The sequence below is a fragment of the Sarcophilus harrisii genome, chromosome 2 (assembly GCF_902635505.1).
Source record: "Sarcophilus harrisii chromosome 2, mSarHar1.11, whole genome shotgun sequence".
Taxonomy (NCBI): Eukaryota; Metazoa; Chordata; class Mammalia; order Dasyuromorphia; family Dasyuridae; genus Sarcophilus; species Sarcophilus harrisii.
Genome location: NC_045427.1, coordinates 258,852,908 through 258,874,861, shown reverse-complemented (window position 1 = coordinate 258,874,861; position 21,954 = coordinate 258,852,908). Strand labels below are relative to the sequence as shown.

General features: G+C 35.9%; 1 protein-coding gene and 1 long non-coding RNA gene across 2 annotated transcripts in view; one reads left to right on the top strand and one right to left on the bottom strand.

The window, feature by feature from the left end:
• Positions 1-21,954, top strand: part of RASGRP1 (RAS guanyl releasing protein 1) — a 107,148-nt gene that overhangs the window by 14,990 nt on the left and 70,204 nt on the right. The window lies entirely within an intron of this gene.
• LOC116421544 overlaps positions 16,455-21,954 on the bottom strand; it is a 35,711-nt gene continuing 30,211 nt past the window's right edge. Inside the window, exon 3 of the long non-coding RNA XR_004231948.1 lies at positions 16,455-16,571. This is a non-coding gene — a long non-coding RNA (uncharacterized LOC116421544). The remainder of the gene's footprint in view (positions 16,572-21,954) is intronic.

The following is a 21,954-nucleotide window of genomic DNA, read 5'->3' as shown; positions in this document are numbered from 1 at the left end:
TATTTTCCTGTTATAGAATAGAAGCTTCTGAAGGACTAAGAGCTTTTTCATCTTTGTCTTTCTATCCTTAGCAACCCAGCACAGAGGCTGGCATTTAGTAAGTGCTTAATAAATGTTTGTTGGTTGATTGATTCTGACTTCCAATTCATATCCTCTATTTGCTGTTCAAAGTCCTTTATAATCTGTCAGTTTTCCCGTAACTTACTTTATACTCCATCTCCTGACCGAGCATTTTCCCTGGCTGTCTCCCTGGTCTAGAATATCTCTCTTCTATTCTTATCTTCCCTAGTTTCCTTCAGGCCCCAGCAAAATCCTGCCTTCCATGGAAGCCTTTTTCAGTCCCCTTAATGCTAGTGCTCCCCTTCTATTGATTTTCTTTAATGTATCCCGTCTGTAATTCTTGTATGCATTTGTTACCTGTTGTCTCTTCCATTAGACTAAGAACTCCTTGATAACAAGAGTTATCTTGTGATTGGTGCTTAGGATAGTTTGTTGTAGTTATGTCATTTCAATTTATTTCTGAGTTTTCTGATCCCATTTTGAGTTTTTGGGGGGGCAAAAATACTGGAGTGGTTTGCCATTTCCTTCACTAGCTCATTTCATAGATGAGGAAACTAAGGCAGGCAAGCCTAAATGATTTTCCAGGATCACACAGCTAGGGCATATCTGAGGCCAGATTTTAGTTCACAGAGATTAATCTTCCTGACTCCATCCTGGCCCTCTGTGCATTACATCACCCAGCACGTTACTATGTGCCAAATACTGCACTAAAGTGAAGCCTCGCACCCAAGCCCTGTCCAAACAAATTAAAGAGTACAGAGGCAGCTAGGTGGCCCAGTGGTTAGAGCACCAGCTCTGAAGTCAGGAGACCTGAGTTCAAATCTGGCCTCAGACACTTAACACTTCCTAGCTATGTGACCCTGGGCAAGTCACTTAATTCTAATTGCCTCAGCAAAAAAGAAAAAAAAAGCATAGATACAGCTGTTTTAGGATGCTGGGGAATCTGAACTGTGTAGCTCATGAAAGACTGCTCAATCATTATTCATTAATAATTCATTCAACTAATAATTAGTTGCCTGATCAACCCTTAGTTTCCTCATTTATAAAATGAAGAGGTCAGCCAAGATAATCTCTAATGGACCTCATTTAGTAAAAATTATATGAGGCTGAGACTCAGTTTCCTCATCTATAAAATGAACTGGAGAGGGATTTTGGGGGGGCAAGAATACCTTAAATGGGGTCACAAAGAATTGAATGTGACCGAAAAATAATAAACTGCAGCTAAAAGAGTTAAGTGATTTATCCAAGATCACACAATTATGAAGTGCCTGAGGCTGGATTGGAACTCAGGTTTTCTGGCCTTGATTCCAAACCTGGTGCATCACCTAGATGTCCTGGTAGGTAAATGCTACACTCATTTTACAAATGAGGAAACTGAGACAGACAAAAATAAAATGACTTGCCTGGGATCGTATAGCTAGCAAATAATAGGAGCAGGATTTGAACATGGATCCAGTGCCTCTGAGCCATTGTGAATGTCCCGGAGAATGCTTTAGCATTAAGCATTAATGAGAACTTTTCACTCTCCCCTGAAACAGGGTTGAACACAGTGCTTTGGCGACTGGATGACCAGCACCCAGTCATGCACAGGTCCTAAGCATTCCAGGCGCAACGTACAGGGTTGCCTGCTTATGGACAGACCCCTGAGGGAGCAGCCCTGAGTCACGGAGCTCTCCCTTCACCCCTCCCACTACCTCTTTTCATCCGAGGGCATGCACGTCCTGTGTGCTGCTTACAATAATGCTATTTAATCCGTTTTTCAGCTGAGCCTAATTAGGCCAATCAACACAAGGCAGCACATTTGATGTCAAATGTGAGTGATTCACACCATCTGTACCAGAGACAGACAGGGCCTAGGAGAGATCACAGAGGCTGTTTTTTTCCCTCTAACAGGCCCTGTTAATGTGTGATGGCGTTTGCAAATGCAGCCTGGAAGACGGCTTCTGGACCTGCATTTATGTGGGGTTCAAGTCTAGATCTGTGACGTTAGCTGTATCCTTTGAGGGGGAGGCAAGTGGGGTTTTGCCCAGGGTCACACAGCTAATAAGCGACTGAGGCCAGATTTGAACCCTATCCACTGTGCCGTTAGCTATATTTTCTTTTTGGGTAGAGGAAATTGGGGCTAAGTGACTTGTCCAGGGTCACACAGCTAATAAGTTTCTGAAGCCAAATTTGAATTCAGGCCCTGACTTCAAGCCTGGTGCTCTAGCCACTGCACCATCTAGTTGCTCCTAGTTCTATCCTCCACTGAATAAGATCCATTTTCTCAATGGTTAAGATCAGGAAATAGATATCTATAAGGTCAATGCTATATAAGTCTGAGCTATTTATTTGAGAATCTACATTAATCTGTGGGATTTCTACTTCAATCTAAAAATAGCTGACATTTATTTATCACTTTAGGGGCAGTCAGATGGCACAGTGCCAGGCTTGGAGTCAGGAGGACTTACTGGCTGTGTGACTCTGGGCAAGTCATTTACCCATTTTTACCTCTGTTTCCTCATCTATAAAATGGGATGGAGAAAGAAATGGAAAACTCTCTAGTATCTGCCTAGAAAAGCCCAAATGACATCATGAAGAATTGGACATGGTTAGAAAGCAACTCAATGATAATGAAGGATGTAATAAATACTTTGAAAATCCATTCATCTTCATGATGTTCTTCCTTTCTTCCCCTTAAGTGAAACCCAGAGGGGTGCTTTCTGAGTCATGTGGTATTCTCATCTTTCCTTAGTACCTCCTGCAACTTCTGGTACCAGCATAATATAATGAATGGGCCAGGCATTGGTTGCAATGGTTCTCAAAGTGTAGTCCAAAGAATTGTTGGGGTCTCTGAAACCCTTTCAGAGTCTACAAATTCAAAATTTTTTTTTATTTCTAATATAGTAAATAACAATAAATATAACTCATGTGAACAAAAACTCTTTGAACAGATCCTCGATAGTTTTTTAACAACATGAAGATACTGAGAACAAAAGTTTGAGAACCACTGGTCTAGAGGCAGAAAAGCTGGGTTCAGGTCTTCAATCTGCCTTTTACTGCACAAAATTAGAGAATCCACCCCACATGCTCATAGGGACAATTTGTGCCCGACCTGGGCCAGAGCATTCCGGGCTTATATTGGTCTGATCAGCCACAGTTGGACACGTTAGATGTCATTTTGGTCTTCTTTGGGTATGAAAGACAACAACTAACCAAGCAGATAAATGTATGATCCCGGACAAGTCACCTCACCCATGCTCCTGGTTTTCTTGTTCCTCACACATAGACTTGTATGCATGCTAATGATCTGAGTTTCTGATTTTCAGAAACTTCTTCATATTCCCAAGTAGGAATTTTTTCCATTGCAGATATACAATAGGTCAATATCATCCTAAAACTATTTGTGATGAGAAGTTGTTCTTTGTGGCTTTGGGAACCTCTGCTCAAATCTTCTACCATGGTAGTCTCTGTTAGGAATCTCCTTGAACCACAGCTAGGTTTATGAATCACAGAATCTCGGAAATCAGATAGTACAAGAGGCTATCCAGTAACTGCTTGAAGATATGCAATGGCAGGAGACTATCTTTCCCTGGACTGCCCCGCAACACACCACCCTTCTCTCTCCCACCTGTTTGGTTCTCTTTTACGAGTTGTCTTTCTCCATTAAAGCATAAGCGCCCTGAGAACAAGGGCTATCTTTCTGCTTATCCACCTTTGGGTGAATTCTCACCTAAGTCTCCAAAAAGCTGTATAATAGGCAGTGATTACATTCTAGTACACTGACTGTTGTGGCAGATGGACTAACTCAGATGGGGGTTAACAGCCAGACCTCAAACCCTTCAGTGAGTTAGAGGGGGTCTTCCCCAAGCATATAGAGATTTCCCTCAGGGGAATGGATGGATGAAGGTAATTCTTTCCAAAGGCCATGAAGGCAGCTTAGAGTTTGGTAAGACAAAGGTCATCCACTGCCTCCTGGGCTGGTGTCAGTCATTTTGACTTTTGTATTGCCGCTGGACTTTTGAAGACTCTGGAAAAGAGAGTGAAGTTGATGACTTTACTCAGCTCTGCCTAACTTAAATCCAATCCACATGCAAGTCAAGACATCACTTGTGATGCCATTGGTCTTTGAAAGTGAAGGATGAACAACAATTCCTATTCCCGGTACAGTGCCTTCTTCATTGCTGTTGTTCAATCACGTGTGACTCTTTTGTTACCAATGTTGTCCATGGAGTTTTCTTGGCAGAGTGGTTTCTCGTTTCATTTTCTAGTGGATTAAGGCAAACAGATATTAAGTGACCTTCTCAGAATCATCCATTAGTAAGTATCTGGGGCTAGATTTGAACTCAGGTCTTCCTGACTCTGGGCTCAGTGCTCCATCACTAATCAACCCAACTGCCTCTGTCAAAGTAAGAGCTAAATAAATGTCCATCAAAAAGATTCCATATGTGCAAAAATGTTTGTAGCATTTTTTATGGTGGTTAAGGAGCTAGAAACTGAGTGCATACCCATCAGTTGGAGAATGGCTGAATAAGTTATGGTATATGAATGTTATGGAATATTATTGTTCTGTAAAAAATGATCAGCAGCATGATTTTAGAAAGTCCTAGAGAGACTTACATGAACTGATGCTAAGAGAAGTGAGTAGAACTAAGAGAACATTTTACATGGCAACAATAAGATTATTCTATAATCAATTCTGATGGACGTGGCTCTTTTCAATAGCAAAGTGATTCAGGTCAGTTCCAATGATCTTGTGAAAGAGAGAGCCATCTGCACTCAGAGGGAGAACTGTGGAGACTGAGTATGGATCACAACATAACATTTTCACTTCTTTTGTTGTTGTTCTTTTGCATTTTGTTTTATTTCTCATTTTTCCTTTTTGATCTGATTTTTCTTGTGCAGTATGATAATGGTGGAAATATGCATAGAAGGATTGGATCTGTTTAATATATTGGATTACTTAACCTCTAGGAGACAGGATGGGGGGAAAGGAGGGAGAAAAAATTTTGGAACACAAGGTTTTGAAAGGGTAAATTTTTAAAACTGTCTATGCATGTGTTTTGAAAATAAAAAGCTTTGTAAAAATAAACTTTAAAATGACCATTGCCTGACTGAGCAATGCTTATCCTTTTTTATATCTCTTATAGTTATGAAGAAATGAGTTGCTGATTTTTATTTGTGGAGGGGCTTCCTACAATAATGAAGTCACTAGTCTGAACTAGCTAAAAAGCATGTTAGGAGAATTTCCTTTCCCCAATGCTGAAATCTGTCAACTTGAAACTTATATGCATTTCTCTTCATTTTTCCTTTTGAGGACATGAAGAACAGATTGAATCTCTGTTCCATATGTCAGCAGTCCAACTATCTAACTAAAGACAGGCATTATATTTCCCCTCTGTCTTCTCATCTCCAGGATGACATACCCAGTTTTTTTGATCATTCTTTTTTCAAAAAGTTATTTATAAGTTTTCAATACTTGCTTTTATAATATTTTGGTATCCATGTTTTTTCTCCTTCTCTCTCCTCTCTCCCCTTCTCCAAGATGGCAATCAATCTAATATAGCTTACGTATGTTTTTAGATCAATTCTTAAACAACATGGTCTTCAGTTTCCTTGACATCTCAATCAAATGACACCTTTATTGGACACATTCTAATTTGTCTGTATCCTTTTTTGTCCTTTTGGATCCAAGTCTATATTTTTCACTGATATGGCACTATCTGGGAGAGCAAAGGTGTTAAACTCTTCACCAGTGGTCCACATGTGGCCAGAATCAAATGAAAATGTAAATTGTAAATGTTTAACATTTACATTAATGAACATTAATGAAAATGCAATAAAACATAGGTAATGTTAATTTGTGGTTTTCTAAATCAATATAGGGCCAGCAGGGATCTGTTTCTATTTGAGTATCATCATTGGGCTATACCACTTTGTAATTTGGTGCTATTTTGATGCTCAAATCTCAATTGTCTGGCCTATTAGCAGGCAATTTTCAATTTGACATGTTTAGTATTTCTATTTTGCTATTTCCTTTTCACCTTTCTCTCTGTGCTATCATTACACTATTGTTGATACACACCCTTTACAGCAGAAATGTACCTGGGATGTGGGTGATATAGTGGTCATCATTTGGTAAGGCTACAACCAGAGTTTCCAACCTTTTAAAGCTTCTGTATCCACTGATTTTCAATAAGCCTACTCATATCTTGTATTCAATATGAAAAGAAATAAATTCTAAAATTCACTATTTATATGAACATCAGAAATAAGAGAGATCAATTTAAATAGATTAATATAATTATTTACCAAATATTCCCTATATCCCTTGACTAGTTTCTCATATCTCTTAGGAGTATGTATTTCTCAGATTGGGTACAGTTGACATAGAAAGGGAAGGAAACCATTCAGAGGCATTTATGAAATGTGGTTAAGATTAGAAAAAGTCAGTTTCTAGCCATGGATCTTGAAATCAAGGGTGGGTGGGCCATCTGCTATTTATCATCAGGCCTTCCTGAAGAAATTAGAGAAAGATCAAATCTAATCAATACTAGTTATTTTCTACTCTCTAGTTACCTTAACTAGCCTATTACCTTTCCTTTCCTCTCCCCCTCAAATCTCTCCATCACTCTCCCTCCAAAATCATAAACCAAGTCTGCCATGGTTTCTATCTTGTTCCTGCCCTTCCCCGGCTCTTTTGTTCAGTATGTCTATCTACTCCTCTGGGGTCCCATTAACCCTACCTATTACTTTATCAAAGTGCCCCTCTCTGACCATCACTTCCCTTTGGGTATTGTCTCTTTAATGAGAATATCAGGTCCTTGAGGGCAGTGATTGCCTTTGCTTTTTGCATTTCTGTCTCCAACCCTTCTCACTTAGGTCTATGCTAGATCCTAGTAAGTGCTTGATAGATATTTTTAATTCAATCCCCTGATGAATATATTGCTTTAACTGGAGCAGAAAATAGCATTTAAGCAGAGTTGGGTGGGGAATTTTTATCAAATGGGCATTTAATATTTTAAAGGAAAAATGACTCCATCTTGCCTTCCTGCCCTTCGAAAACTTATCAGTGGGAAATCTTATTATTCTGAAAGATTACAGAGTATTTTCCCCATTTTCCCCCAGCTACTATGCTTTTGGGCTACATCATGCTTCCCCACCCCCACCCTTCACCAGGTACTTCCTTTTCCCCTTTACTCCATATGTCTTCTTCCATTAATGGAAAATAAGCTTCTGGAGGACAGGGACTATGTTAAAATTTATATTGCCAGTATTTGGTATGTAGTAAGCTTTTAATAAGACTACTATTAGTGGAAAGGAAATTTTGTTTTTATATAGTGCTTACCACATGTCAGGCACTATGCTAAGCATTTTGTAAATATTATCTCATTTTATTCTCACACCAACCCAGAAGATAGATGCTATTATACTCCCTATTTTGTAGTTGAGAATATTAAGACAGACACAGACTGTTACTTTCTCAGGGTCATATAGCTAGTAAATGTTCAAATTTGAACTCAAATATTCCTAACTCCAGAACCGGGGCTCTCTATCTACTTTATAACCTAACTGGGTCATTACTTTTTTCTTTGAATTTTTCTTTATTTTTTATACTATTTGATTTTTCCAAATATAGGCAAAGATAGTTTTCAACACTGACCTTTGCAAAACTTTGTGCTCCAAATTTTTCTCCCTCTCTTTCAACTTTCCCTTCCCCCTCCCCAACACAGCAAGTTATCCTAGATAAATTAAACATGTGCAATTCTTCTTATCATATTTCCATATTTGTGATGCTGTGCAAAAAAATCAGATCAAAAGGGAAAAATTAGATGAATATAATTTCATATATACATATATGTGTGTATCTATTTATCTATACATATATATATATATGTGTGTGTGTGTGTGTGTGTGTGTGTGTGTTTGTGTTTTCTTGATCTGGTAATTTCTAGTTAAATATTTTGAATCATCCCTGATATTCTGTTGGGCACATGACAATGTTCTCTTTTGTTTCATTTTGTTTTGTATTCCTTTTCTGTTTTTCTTTTTTTCTAATTCTGTTTTTTTCTTAAATAAAACAAGCTTTTAAAAAAAGAACACGAGAAAAGAAAAAAAAAAAGCAAGCAAACAACAACAAAGGTGAAAATACTATTCTTCAATCCACATTCAGTTTCCATCCATAATTCTCTCTCTGGATGTGGATGGCACTTTCCATCACAAGTCTATTAGGATTGCCTTGTCTCATTATTAGTTTAAAAAAACACATTTGATTAAACTGGAATGGGATTGCTCAGTGTTCTCTAAACCTAAAAACTTCATGCTATTGACATGGTCCACCAGAAACCAAAGTGATGTCTAATGTCATGATGAAGAACCAGAAGACTTCAGTAGATGCCCTTATTATAAGATAGCAGAATAATTAAAGAGAATACAGATATCATCTCACAGACTGTTTAAAAGTGTTGCAGCATCTTAGGATCAAAAGTTTAGAGTTAGAAAGGATCTTAAGCATCAAATCCAACCATCAGAACAGAGGTCTATCCTTTGCACTACCTGTTTGTGTACAGCCATCTGCATATAGTTCAACAACCTCCATGATTGTAGACTTGTAGCTCAGAGTTTGGAAAACAGTCTGTACTTTCAGAGTTCCCTTGACATCTTGTTCAATTCTGTTGTCATGAACCCCTTTGACAATGGTACTACAGACCCCTTCTAGGAATAATGTTTTTTAATGAATAAGACAAAACACATAGAACTGTAAAGAAAATCAATTACATTGTAATACAATTGTCAAAATATTTTTTAAAAATCATGGACATGCAACTAGGTAAAGCAGTAGGATAACCATGGAGTTAATATGACAAGAGTTCAAATCCAGCCTTAGATACTTCTTAGTTGTGTGTCCCTGGATAAGTTAATTAACCCCAGTTGTCTCTTTTCCACACACACACACACACCCAAATGGGACTTCCTGAAAACTACCTATAGACTTAAATTAAGAACTCTTGTTCTAAATCTTCCTAGACATGAGTTCATTAACTTAAGTCAGTATCATAGTTTACAAAAGGAAGAAAGAAAAGTTAGTAAAAGGCTGGCATAGCACATAGATTGCTAGACTTGCAGATGGGAAAATCTAGGTAATTTGTGCCAGAGATACACATTCCTTGTGACAACCTGTCTCAGTCTTCTCAACTATAAAATGGAGATAATAGTAACATCTGCTTACCTCAGATACTTCATATTTCTGCTATCCTAGACAAATCAATCAAATTCTCTTATCCTCAGTTTCCTCATCTGCAAAATGAATTGGGAGAGTGAATTAAATATCCCCCAAATGCCCTTCCAACTTTAAAACTGAGTCATTGTAAAGGAGTGTGAAAATTTTAATGTGCTATGTAAATGTTACATATTACTTTTTAAGGCCACAGAGAATTAGAGGTAAAGTGAATAAGGCATTCAGGGAAATTAAATAAATCCAAGGGACTGCACAGAATTTGGAGGTTACCCTTAGGCACTGTGGTCAAAAAGTCCCACAGCCAACTCAACAGGAAGCCAATCAGCATAAACCATGGACCAGAGGTGTATACACCTCCTGGCACACAAAACCACATAATGGAGTATTTTAAGCAAAGCCCCCCTCCATCTCCTCCACCCCAACCAATCCCCTATTTCCCCACTCCCTCTGACTCTGTGCAGGAGATGGCAATCAGCCAGCCCATTGAGCGAACTTTGAGACTCTTCTCTTAGAAAACCTGGATAGCTGCAGCTGGGCTTTGAAAAAGAAAGGATGATAGTATAGGGCTTGCTCTAGCAGCTCATTCTTGCAAAGGATGAAAACATGATTGCTCCTAGCACAGTGAACTAGGGTCAGGACATGCAGTTTGACAGGAAATGACTGATTCTGAGAAATATTTCTGCCACAGCACTGATAGGTAGGTCTCATACTGTACCTAATGCCTTTGACTCTGCTGTTTTAGCCTGAGCATATTTTCCAGTTTAACACCTGGCATCATCACAGTGAAGAAAGAAAAACCTACTTACTCTTTAAAATATCTATTTATATTTAAATATATGATAGATTATATATTTAGTGGTTTACTAAAATATCTTGTTCTTCTCTTGGTCATTTTCCAATGAATGTATCCTACACACACACACAGACATTTCTCGTGTAACAAAGAAAATCAACTAAGCAAACTGGCCTAGCAATCTATATGACAAGGAATGCAACATCCCACACTTACACTCTCCCACCTCTCTACCAATACAAAGGAGATTTATTTTTCATGTTTATAAATTTAAATCTGGAAGAGACTTTAAAGATCATAGACATATAGCTTGATCCCTCTTTGTCATTGTATTAGACCAGAAAGGGACCCAGAAGGGCCAACTAGTCTAAGCACCTCACTTTATAGAAGAGAAGATTAAGTCCAAAGGAAATTCAGTGACTTATGCAATGTTACACAAAAGAGTTGTTACTATTCAATTATTCTTAGTTATGTCTGTCATTGTGTCCCTCATTTGGGATTTTCTTGGCAAGATACTGGAGTGGTTTGCTATTCCCTCCACAACTCATTTTACAGATGATGAAACTGAGGCAAATAGGATTAAGTGACTAGTCCAGAGTCACACAGCTGCTAAGGGTTTAAAATCAGATTTGAACTCAGAAAGATGAGTTTTATTGAACCTAAGCCTAATACTCTTATCTACTGTGCTACCTAGCTGCCCTTATACAAAAATACTAAGGATCAAAATGGGGATTTGAACTCAGATCCTCTAATTCTAGAGTTACACCTTTTCGTATTAGTTTCATTTATACCACTAGAGAGATAGTATATACCCAAACTTCCCAAACTGTGGGTTTCAACCCACATGATGTTGTGTAACTGAAGGTAGGAGTTGCAAAGTTGCAAAAAATTTGGCAAGGGGAAAGGTATGAAATATTTCACCAAGATTTAATTTTTCATGTAAAAGTAAAAAAGCACATCCAATTCATTAGTATGCAGATTTGTTTTTGTCTTTAATATATGGCAATATTATATATATATATATATATATATATATATCAGAGATTTGTTTTAAAATAAATTTCTTTATGATTTATTACCAGTAAATGCTTTATTTATATACCTATATATCCAGAGTTGTGTAAAAATCTCAGGTAAAAAGAGATTAAAACTGGAAAAAGTTTAAGAAGCCCTAGTGTATAGTGTTCTCCTGATTCTGTATACTTTGTTTCAGTTCATACAACTCTTCTTGTGGTTCTCTGAATTCTTCATATTAATTGTTTATTGCTGTGCAATTACATTTAAATATTTGTTATGTACATACTAATTATAAACATATAATTGCATTTACATTCATGTACTATAACCATATTCATCCATTAGACAAGCAGTAAGGGCCATGAAGGTTTTCCATTTTTACAACCACAAAAAAAGCTGTTATATCCAATATCATGATTGATACTATACTTTTCTCTCTGACTTCTCTTTGATCGCTGTCTTGACATTCCCCAATACAGTGTAAGCTCCTTCAGGTTAGGAAGTGTCTTTTCTTTTTGCATGTATTTATATTTCCAGAGCTTTGATATTAGTAAGTACTTCTTGTTATTTGAGCTACTTTGGTGTATTTTCTGAGTTGTGGCTCACTGGGTGAAAGGCTAAGAATAGTTTTGTAACTTGTCATTAGTAATAATAATTAAAACTATTGGTTCTCTTGTGCTAAGAAGAAAGCTATCAGCTCTGCTAAGATGGTTCCCAGTTTGGGGATAGGAACTTGCCTCCTGATTTCCAGTGGACACCAGCACAATGCAGGGAAGAAGGAGCAATTTGGAAACAATTTGGAAATCGCTTATGAAATCATAAAGTCAAAGTATGACTCAGGTCTTCTGGTTATTGATATTTAACTACCTCATCAGAAAATAGTAGTAAGCCTTGTTCTTAGAATTTTCTTTTAAGCTTCTTTTTTTAAATTCTCATAATTTTGACCTTAAAAATCAAAGAAGGGTGCAAATTCTTATGTGAAAATAAATATAGTATCCTTTCTCTTCTACATCAGGGCCAGTAGGCTTTTCTTTTGCATAGGCCAAAATCTTGAATAAATGTGGAATTGTTTTTTTTTAATTCAATTCAATAGCCATTAATTAAGTATTTACTATGTGTGAGGCAAGGCAGCTAGGTGGTAGCACACTGGAAAGAATACTGGATCTGGAGTCAGGAAGACCTGAATTTAAATTTAGCCTCAGACACTTACTATGTGACTCTGGCTAAGTCACAACTCTATTGCATCATTTTCCTCATTTGTAAAATAAGCTAGAGAAGGAAATGGCACACCACTTCAGTATCTTTGTTAAAAAAAAAAAATTCTCTCCCCAAAAAAGAGGATTATAAAGAGTTGGACGTGACTAAAAAACAATAACAATGTTCAAAGCTCTGTCCTAAAATATTAAAGTTATGAAGACAAAAATGCAAGTCTTTGAACTTAAGGAGCTTACATTCTCTGAGGGTGCAAAAGTGAAATATGACAAGTATAATGGAAAGTAAATGCAAGGTAATTTCATGAGAGGAAGGATGGAGCACTAGCAACTGGGAAAATCAGAGAGTTCTCATAAAAGGTGACATCTGAATACAGCCTCGAAGGAAATTAGAGATTTTTAAGAGACAGCATTGAGGAGGAAGTGTATTCCAGACATAGTGTATAGAAAGCCAGAGGAAAAATGGAAGATGTCTTGTTAGATTTGGGATATAACTAGTAGGCCCAGTTGACTGACATATAGAGTGGGTGAAAAGAAGTCATGGAAAATAAGTGGAAATGTAGGTGAGACAGATTATGGGAAATTTTAAATGACAGACTAAGATTTTTTTTTTCCTTTAGGAAATGGGAAGTTACTAGAAATTTTTTGAGCTGAGTTGTCTTGAGAAAAATCAGAGATAAGATCTGAGAAATTCAGATTGCATAGGGAAGGAATTTTTGAGTATGTGTAAAATCAGGAATTCAAGTTGAATATTAAAATATCTCTGCAAATAAGATTGTCCCCCCATTAGCCCCGAAGGCATATTCACACCAATGATATGGTCCTGTTTCTATCACTTGTTAAATGAAAATGGATTTTCAAATTCCTTTCAAATTTGTGATTGATTAATCTGTTGGCTAATTGTGAATTGTACAAGACTCCACTTTCTTTGTCAGGAAATATTCAGGTTATAGATGGATGTCTGTAATTGTAATCAGGTGACATTCATGCTTGTATGATCTGGAAGGTCAAGGGCTTCAACTAGAACTATCTACCCTTTTTCCCTTAGACAAGAGGCCTACAAAAAAAGTAACAATTGCTAAACTCATTGCTTTGTACCATAATTATCATGAGATTTTGGTTATACCCAATTTTGAGATTTGGGGTCCAATTCAATTCAAGCAGCATTTATTAAGTGCTTAATAGACGCACTGTGAATACAAAAGCAATGTACCTGTCCATAGGACATATATAACATAGAATCTAGATTTGCATACATGTTTATAAATATATTTCTATATAGATGCATGATCACATGATATGTGAAATATAATATGACATGGATATATTATATAGATATTATATATATCATATCTAGATGTCATATATCTATACATATATGTGTACATAAATATATGGATCTATAGACATGATATATGCATATATGTGACATAAATATATAGACATATATGTATTTGTGTGTAAAATTTTAACTGATCCTCACAACCCTGTGAATTAGATATTATCATCCTTTTTACAGATGAGAAAACTGAGGCTGAGGAAAGTTATATGACTTGACTAGTAATCATCTCAGGCAAGGTGAGAACTCAAATCTTCTTGACTCCAAATCTATGATAACACTTGACTGCTTAATTAACCCTCAGTTCTGTGAATCTGTTAAACAGAGAAAAAAGCAAGTATTTTAAAAGCCCCTGTGATGTGTAAGTCACATTTTGCAAACTGATTTAATTTTGATCCTTACAACAACTGTGGGAGGTAAATGCTATTATTATCTTGATATTACAGTTGAGGAAATAAAGGCAGAAAGGTTAAATGATTTGTCCAGGGTCCCACAACTGGTTGATGTCTGAGGCTGGATTTGAACTCAGGTTTCCTGACTATAGGCCCAGTGCTCTTGTCACTTCCACAGGCTGGTCTTGCTGCCAGTGTGTAAATTATGCTTATATTATTCATGGTTTGTATGCTGTCTACATGTCTCTGATTTATTTTATGTCACATGTTCCCATTACATTGTAACTTTCTTTGCAATCATGATAACACCTGACTGGTATTTTTTGTAAAGCTTGCATTTTGGGAGGTGATAACAGATCACCTTTATATAATGTGCATTAGAGGGAGCTAGGTGATTCAGTGGATAGAGCATGGGAGTCCAGAAAACTGAGTTCAAATTCAGCCTTAGACCCTTAATAGCTGTGTGATCTTAGACAAACCACTTCACCCTTGCCTCAGTTTCCTCAACTGTAAAATGAGGATAATAATGGCATCTAAATTCTTATGGTTTTGTGAGAATCAAATGAAATATGATTTATAAAGTATTTAGCATAACACCTGGCAAATACTAAATGCTTTAAATATTCATTATTTTTGCCATTGTTATTACTTACATCAAATGTACTCACATCAAATCTATTTTTTAAAGCTTTTTATTTTCAAAACATATGCATGGATAATTTTTCAACATTGGCCCTTGCATAGCCTTGTGTTTCAGATTTTCCCCTCCTTCCCCTCAGTCCTTCCCCCAGATGGCAAGCAATCCAATATATATTATACATGTTAAAATATATCACGTCAAATCTATATCCTGGCCATTTTATGCATATGGAAAGTTGAGAATCAGAAAGATTAAGTGATTTTTGTTCAGTTAGACCCAAAGTATTGGAGCTACAATTCAGCAATTCTTCTGAAGTGCTTGTTGATGATGCTGTTGAGTGGCGAGAGAGCTAGAATTTTATTCCTGAATTTGATTGTTAAGTTATTGAGTGCTTTCTCTTTTCCCCTGACAAATTGGTTTGATAATCTAATTATTATTTCTGATATAAGCCATAAAAATTCCTTTAAAAGGGGCTGTTATGAGACTGACATGACTAATATGAGATATTAACACATTTGCAGGATACGGATGGATGTTTGATGTGTTCTATAGTTTTATTCCTTACATGCCTAGTCAGCATGCTTCTCCATCATGTATATCTTCAGGCAAATACTCACTTTTTTTTTGTTTTTTGTTTTTATGAGGATGTCTCCTATTCGAGGAGCTCATGTTCCATCTGAAGTACTAAGATTTTTCTAAAGGGAGAGGAGGGGGAAGGGTGAGGGGAGGAGAAAACCAGTCAACTATGCACCTATTAGTAAATTTCTAGACTTGAGTTTCATTTCAAAAGATAATGACATACTGTGGAAGTCAGTGCATCTGCAAACGGTGAGTCTGCTTTCATTTTTACTATTTGTGTATGTTTTGCCTTCCCTAATGGAGTAATTCATTTTTTAAAAAAACAAAAATTGAAAAGGAATATGGTACTCAAAGAAGCAGCCAAATACATTTTATGGAGAACTGGCCTCTAGTCAAGAAGGCTTGAGTTCTTAAGAAATATGGGTCAGGTGACTCTGGACTAATCATTTAACTTCTCAATGCCCTTAAGAAACTCTCAGAATGTCTGGATTCCAGAGTAGATGCAAATCTACATTGGTAGAGGGAATTTCCTGACCGGGAGATCTGTATCAATGAAATTAGGGAGCATTGGTGCTCCCATTCTCAAGGATTGGCTGTTCTTCTATGGTTGTTACTTTGTACTCAAAAGGATTGGTCTTTAGGTTTTTTTGTTTGTTTTGTGTGTGTGTGTTTTTAAACAAGCTGGCACGATTCCTTCAAAAGTAGTATATAAACTTGAGTTTGCTTGGCAACAGAAATGATGTTAATGAGAAATTAATGACATCACAAAAAGAGTAGGGTTATGAAGGCCCTTCAGATTGTTTAGTGCTCATTGAATTAACAAACTGATTTCAGTTGTGATAGTAAATGGGAAAAGGCTCAAGATTGCCCAATATTCTTTGTGGGAACCTTTATTCTTTAAGTATGGAAATTTTTAAATGAGTATTTGTCAGAAGCGGGGAGACGGATAAATATTTCTTTCAGAAAACCCTTTAAATTGGTTCATATATAACAGGTTTCATATTTCTTATCTTTTCAATGGGTAAGGGAGGGAGTGTAGGAAAGGAGAGCATTTAGAACTGAAAATAAATACATTTAAATAGATAAATAAAATAGATAGATTGATTGCCCCATAGTATCAAGTCCGTTTATTTTATAATTTGGCCTATTATTTTCCTGAAAACCCTTAGCAATACCAACCAAGAAAAGCATATTGATAGACCTTTAGATTGCCACAATTTAGTCCATCTGGGATTCCTGGATGCAAAGATCTGGCTTGGCAGGTAGTGAAATAAAGGAGCTCTGTGGTTTAGAATGGTGTCTTCCAAACTGGAGCTAGCAATCCTGGAATTTAAAAGATGTTGTTAGGATGGTGCTGAAGTAGAAGAAAAATTGGTGTGTAATGTAGAGATAGAATGCCAGAGAACAGAGACTACAAGGAATGCTGTTATTGTTTTTAATAAATTTTAACTCACTTTTAAATTTAAAAAAAAATACGTATTATATATCACTTTAAAGAGACGTGAAGGTTTGAGGAGCTAAGTTGTTAGAAAATTGAGAGTATAACTATAATATGGTAGGGAGGAAAAGCCTTGACTAGCAAGTCAGAGGAGTCAGAATTCAAATCTCATTTCTGTTGTTTATATTTGGGTGACCTTGGGCAAGACATTAAAATTCCTGGGGCCTCAGTTTCTTCATCTCTAAAATGAGAAAATTAAACCAGACAGTGTCTGAAGTCTTTTCAACTGTAGAACTGTGAGTCTGTGAACTCAAGAGGATTCAGTTCAACAGACTAGACCAGATGGTCTCTGAAGTTCTTTCTACTATAGAACTAAGTCTATGAAACCAAGAGGATTCAGTTCAACAAATATTAAATGCCTGCTGTGTTTCAGGTACTAAGTTAGGCTAGTTCTTGCTCCCTCAGGATTTATATTCTACTAAAACCCTTAAAAGGGAAAAAAAGATCAGGCAATGACTATTGTTTGTGGTCAGAGATAAACTGGAATGAAGCAAAGGCAAATCAGATTAGAAATGTTTCTGTGCTGGGAGAAGAGGGAATTAAATTATATGACTGGTTACTACCAACTAAATTTACATTTACTAATTAATCCAAAACAAGTAGTATGGTTACATAATTTTATGAAAAGTAGGTAGTTACAGCTCTACTAAGCTATTTGTTCATACACACTAGTTAGATTCAAAAATTGCTAGGAATCTTAGGCAATATTTTGAGGTGAGGAAGGACATGCTATTATAAATTAGATGTTGTAGTCTACAAGATAAAGCAACCAAAAGTAGTTTATTAGTTTTTTTTCCCAACATTATCTGACTAAGTACCTACTCATCAATACTATTTCTTGAATATTATAGGGACCAAGAGAGGATTGGTTTTGCCTTTTATGAGCTTTCAGCCTATAGGCTTTAAAGTTGCGAGGTTCTTTAAAAATCATTGCTTCAATCCCTTCATTCTATATGTGAGAAAACTCAGACTAAGAGCTGGAATTTGATTATTAATCAAATTCCTCTGATTATTAATCTATTGCCTTTTTTTACTACACCATGTTGTCAATCTAAGATTTATATATGTATACTAAATATCAGTTTAATTGATGACTAAACGTTTTAGTTGTTTTGATGAAATATAGTCAATAGCCAATGACAGTCTCTCACCTAACTTTTTTATCATTAAATAAGGTAGTTTTCTTTCTGCTTCAGAGAAAGGAGTATATGTAAAATAAATTAACTGATACACTATATTTGTCTAGAAGAGAACAAGCATAACACATTTTATAAAGAAATGAATATATTATTCACTATTATTCATGGGCACATCACAACATAACCAACTTCATGACATAGTTTCCTATGATAACATTTTGTTCACACAAATAATAGCAATAGAAAAAAATATATATATGTAGTTTAAAAAAACACAGCTGGGGCAGCTAGGTGGTGCAGTGGATAGAGCACCAGCCCTGAATCAGGAGGACCTGAGTTCAAATTTGACCTTAGACATTTAACACTTCCTGGCTATGTGACCCTGGGCAAGTCATTTAACCCCAATTTCCTCAGCAAACACAACAACACACCAGTATCTATTGGTGTCAAGTAATCAGGAAGGATAAGAAGTGAGATGAAATTAGAACAGAAAGATAGTCACTCTACAGAACCTAATAGTTCTGGACAGAGAGTTTGTCACTGGATCTTCATATACAATGGTGCAATGGATTCCTACACAAATGGTGGGGATGTCAATGATAGTGACATGGGGAGACTCCTTGATTTACAAGGGGTTTCATATTGACCAAGACTCTCTGAGAAAGCTATTATACTTCATGTAGAAATCCTCAAGGAGAACACATGTTGCCAGCATAGTTTAAGGGTAAAAGGGAAATAGAGGTAGGAAATAAAGATTAAAAGGAATATTCTTTTAAAAATAAACAATTTTAGAAAATGTTACAAAACAAACAAACAAAAAAAGTATTGGAAGTCAGGCAAGAGAAATTGTTGTTTTGTCCATTTCTGCCACATTAATGTACCTGAGCACCATATTGATTCTATATCTTTGAATGAGTCCAGATCAAGCAAAAATGGAAAGAGAACGTCCTTAATCTTCTATCTGGCACTGTGTTACAGTACCGTACTAATAACTAATGTAATACACATTATTTTATCTGATCCTCATAACAATTTTCTAAGGTAGGTAGGAGTATATATTAAAATATAAATCACATTCTACATAGCAACCTTAAGTGTAATGATTATAATTTTAGTTCATGTTTTACTCATTTATTATTCATTGCTAATAACACTAGGGTTCTCTTCCCCCATATTTCTAAGAGTTCTGTTCCCAGAATGATTTCATCTGGAGGAGGGGAAGGGTCTATATTCTGCCACAGATAATGTCTTTAATGGAAAAAATACTGGGTTTGGAGTTGGAAAATCTGAATTCATATCCCAGCTCTATTTACTTGCACCTTGTGTGATCTTGGGCAAATAGCTAACCTTTCTGGACCTCAGTTTGATTAGACAAGATAATCTGTAAGTTCTGTCCCTTCTAGCTCTTCATATTCTGATCCTGTGATCTCAGGATTCTTTAATTCCAGATCCAAGGGAAGTCAGACAGCTATTTAGAGTAAGACAAAGTGTCCCTTCAAGGCCAGTCTCTGACATGGCCCATTCTGTCTGCTTCCAGGAAGAGATCTGTGTCATACTACACACCCACACGCTGGTCCTTCTGCTGTGTTTTCTGTTTGTTTGTTAGTTGCCACATGGATCTGAGCTCTGGTCCCACTATAACTCACTGTGAGTTTCCTTTTCAATAGCCCCCACTCTGAGTCTTCTCTCCACTCCTGATAATTCCCATGTTTTGTCCTGCTTCTATAGTCCCTGTTATTAGAGACTTCAATTAGCCTCAGTCAGGCATATGGCACTCTATGGTGAGAGTTGGTGCTTGTCTATTGAACTTAGTGATCTCCTTTTGAATCTTACTATACTTCTTTAAAAAAAAAAAGTCAATAAATGAAGAAAATACTTTAAAATTCAAACTAATCTTTGCATTGCAAGATGCCCAAAATTCAATATTTTAAACAGGTGAACATTCTAGGGAGTCAGAATGGATTGTTTGCCTATTGGTTTTGCTCATGTTGATAAAGATTGAAAGATAGAAAGAAGATAAAATAGAAATGGGGTTACTCACATGCACTCAAGGGTCATTTATGGTTGAACTATGCTACCTGTGATTTCTTGTGCTTGATGACACAATTATAGTGAAATAATACTCAAAATGTTGGATTTTGCTTTTAAAAAATCACTGGTAGAAGAGTAGAATAATGTTAAAGTTTCAAGATTCTCAGAAACCTTCAACTTCTATCCTGTTAGTTAGTGGTCCATTTAAAGAGCTATATTGGTGTGGTTATGTGAACTGGAACTTGAAGTACTTAAATGAGAATGTAAATTCCCCTTATCAATAAGATCACAGTTTTAGTAGATGAGAGGAATACATCATGTATTTTTTCATTGATATTTGTCTAAGGCTCTTACAATAGTAAGTTCCTTAAAAAAAAACCAAAAAACAAACTATCACATCTGACTCTTCTTAACCCCATTTGGGTTTGCTTGGCAAAGTTGTTGGAGTGTTTTTAACATTTCCATTTCATTTTACAGGGGAAGAAAGTGAGACAAACAGGATTAACTGACTTGCCTAGGGTCCCATAGTTAATAAAGCTGGATTTGAACTCATGAAAATGAGCCTTTTTAACTCCATTCCCAGTTTTATATCCATCTGGCTAACCCTAGTAAACATTTAAAATTAAAGTTTTAACTTCTAGGATCCCAGACACCTAAGATCTCATGCTTCTTTTCTGTAACTCATGTATGTGTGAAGAAGCCACTATGTCTTGATAAATTCTGATTTTAGCATCTGTAAGTCCGTGTATTGAAACAGATGATCTCTAAAATCCCTTCCAGCTTGTTAAGATGAAGAAATGTGGCCAGTGACAATATATTTAATAAGGATATTCTGTAGGGCCAGTTCTCATCCTATTATCCCATTATCATTAACTTGGATGAAAGCATAGAAGGCGTGAGCTCTAATTCACAAGTAATGAAATGATTGGATAATAATTAGATTATAGATTTAGAAGACTCCTTACAGGTCATATAGACCTCCCATTTTAATGTTTAGGAACTAAGGTCCAGAGAGATTAAAAGAACTGTGATTTGCCCCTCTGATACTAAATTCATAAATTTTCCATTTTGACATATTGGATAGTAAATATGCTAAAATTTATATTTCAAATTCAAAAAGATTTTGATAAGCTTGAACAGTGAACTAAAACATAATGAAATTTAATTGAATGGGGAATGTCTAAATAAACTATGATGTATGATTGTAATGGAATAGTATTGTGCTATAAAAAATGACATGCAGATTGATTTCAGAAAAACCTGGATAGACTTACATGAACTGATGGAAAGTGAAGTGAACAGAACTAGGAGAATGCTGTTCACAATAATAGTAACATTGTACTATGAAGAACTGTGAATGATTTAGCTGTTCTCAGCAATTCAATGATCTAAAACAATTCTAAAGGACTAATGATGTATACTGTAACATTTTTAACATGTATGGGACTACCTGCCATCTAGGGAAGGGGGTGGAGAGAAGGAGGGGAAAAGTTGGAACAGAAGGTTTTGTAAGGGTCAATGTTGAAAAATTTTGTATTTTGTAAAATTTTTGTAAATAAAAAGCTATTACAATAAAAAGGACTAATGATGAAGTATAACTATCCACCTCAAGAGAAAGAACTGATATGATTAAATACAGTCTGAAGCATGCTATTTTTCACTTTCTTTTTTCATTTTTTTCTTATATTTGAGTCATATGAAATGACTAATATGGAAATGTTTTACATAATTGCATATGTATAACTTATATCTGATTGCTTACCATCTCAGAGAAGGAGGGATAGAATTTAGAAGTTAAAACTTTAATTTTAAATGTTTTCAAAAATTGGGGAAAAAAAGAAATTTAACTGGAATTAATGCATAGCTTTTGTTTCATTGAATTCAATCTTGATTGAGTTCCTATAAAGGCAAGCCTTTGTAATAGTCATTGTAGAAGATGTAAAAATAAGTAGAACAGGATCTCTGGCCTTGAGGAAATGAGGTATAAAAATAATTGTACTTTAATGTTTAGCAATATTAATTATTAATTTGGTAGGTT